Source organism: Falco cherrug, chromosome 5 (assembly GCF_023634085.1).
Source record: "Falco cherrug isolate bFalChe1 chromosome 5, bFalChe1.pri, whole genome shotgun sequence".
NCBI lineage: Eukaryota > Metazoa > Chordata > Aves > Falconiformes > Falconidae > Falco > Falco cherrug.
The window spans coordinates 78,729,502-78,732,068 of NC_073701.1; positions in this window are offsets into that span (position 1 = coordinate 78,729,502).

Genomic DNA, 2,567 nt, shown 5'->3' on the forward strand with positions numbered 1-2,567 from the left:
CTGTTTGAAATTAGCATACATCCAAACAACAACAACAAAAAGACATGTATTTTTGACAGTGAGAATAATTAACTGCTGGGACAGAGTATCAAAGGATACAATACATTCTCATTCACCCTCTTCAAATCAAGAGTAGGTCTTTTTTAAAAGACACCATCCTTACCCTGAGATGGTTTATTTGAAGTTCCACTACCTGTGCTATGCAGGAGATCGTAATAATGACAGTCATTTTTTTGCCAGAGATGTCAAAAAAACGTTTTGGCTTCTGGGACACTCCCATACCACATCCCTTGAGCTCGGTCAGCTGCTATCAGCCTGCAATCCCTCTTTCCTGCAGATGAAACAGCCAGCAAGTTTGAAAGGTATTTGTCCCCATTTGGTCTGCATCTCTCACATTGCCCCTAGTATACCGCTCCACCTGGCCCTGAAATGTCTTTACTTATTAGAATAATATAGTAATTGCTCTGAAAATGTTTTACAAAAGAAAAAAGTTATCCCACATCTTTTACTAAGATGTAAGAGCCCTATTAAGAGGTGTTTTAGCCATCTTTCATTGATTTCACTACCCTAATAACTTGAAAAACACTGCCGTTACATCTTAGACTAAAATATTTGGACCTTGTTGTGTCAAGAGTTGTTCAAAGACAGAATTAAATGCTGTCCCAGGCATGAATGGCTTATAAACCTGCTGCAAAGCAGGAAGCCAAATTCCACTCCGATGCAGAATTTTCCCCATTTGTACCTTAAGTATTTCCCACCCCTGCTGCCCTGGCTAGGGTAGGGACTAGACCTGATCTTGAATAACCAGAGGATCCGGGAGCCCAGGGGATGTCCCTGCACTCACTACAGGACAGAACCAGGCACCTGAGGATTTGTCACCCAAATCCAGCTTACCTCAGTCCTACCCTCTAGGGACTGTAGGAGGATAGATCCTAAACAGGGAGCTATCGCCGGCCTAAGCTGTACTTATAAGTCAGGTATGGATTTCTGTTAGGAAATCCACCCACGCACAACAAAATTGCACAATGATGGTTTCTTTCTGCTTTTTCTCTGTCCTCTCTGCATTCCTCTCATTTCATAGCTCAATGGACATGTCTGCAGCATCCAGGCAGCAGGCAAGATCCTCAGAAAATGTCTTTGTTATATCTGTAATTTTATTCAGTGGTTTTAATTTCCACTCAGTTTCAAGGGATGAACGTGTAGCTGTGGTATTAAGTATCTTGTTATGGGAAAATGTTCAGCCCAAAATACAGTCTTCATAGTACAGAGCACAAGTAATAATAGCAAGGAGGTGCTGTTAATATGGTGTAAGAAAATAGATTATCCCTGTAGCATATAACAAAGACTGTAGCCAAAATTACCCCAGAAGTCATACACTGTGATTTGTTAGACCTTCCAGTCACCCTCAGGCAACACAGACCTGCTCCACAAGTTGTGTCCTAGGCATGTAGTTTTTAAGTAAACATTTTTTTGTTTGTTTATTAAGTGCTGTCCAATTCTCAGATATGTACTGGAAAGCTTTTTCACTAATTCTTTGAGAGAATTAATTCTAAGTATCAATGAAATGTTCATTAATTTCCTGAAATTGCAATTGTGTCATTGCAATTGTATGAATTATAATTCATACCTTTTTTTTTATTTATATGAAGTCAATAAGATTTTATGAGCAAATCCATGAGAAGAATTTGTCTAAAGTTCACATATTTCAAATTGAGATTTGTGGAATAATTTGCTTGACATAACTTTAAGGCTTTTCAGCCACCTTCAGTTCCTCAGCACCTTCAGCATTACCCAGTCAATATATAAGCTATTTCTTCCTTTCCTCCAAGCATATGTGGGCTCATTGTGTCATACTTTGTGCCAAGCAAAGACCACTTTCTCACCTCAGTAGTTCAGAGTAGTTCGTCCCAGGGAAGGCTCAGAGGTCACACTTGGCAGTGTGCTTAACCATTTGGCACAGCAGGAATGCCACAAGCCCCATGCTGACCCAGGGCATGAGCTGACCAAGCCTCCACCTGCCTGCAACGCACCATTTAGACATATTTACAGTCACTCCACAGCTTCTGCAGGAGCCTTCAGGCCGAGAAGAGGGATTGTAGCATGATTAATAAACAGCTTCGCGTTTGATGCCAAATAGGAGGGAAAACATTGTGAACACAGCAAGGTAGGTAGGTATTTGAAGGGGGATTTCAATTTTTAATGTTGCGGTTAGAGAGGTTTTCCCTGAACCTGAATCTTCAGCTTCTGTAGCACTGGAAGAGTTGCTGTCCCTTTAGAAAAGAAGCCATTCAATAGACATTGCAGGGTCAGGAGTTTGACCCCTGTGTTTTTGCAGTCACTTCTATCTAGACTTTTCATAGCAGAGCTCTGTCTGTTTGACTGCCACCACCAGCGCATTCGGCATCTGTTTTGGGCTGTGATTTGCTTACCACTTATGTAATGGTCATAAATTAAATAATCCTACAGTTTTTTATTTGCATATGAGTAAACTACCTCATATCTTTGCATAAATAAGCCTTTGTGTTAAATGAAAGTAAGAAAAGCCAAACGCAGTCTTCATAACGTTG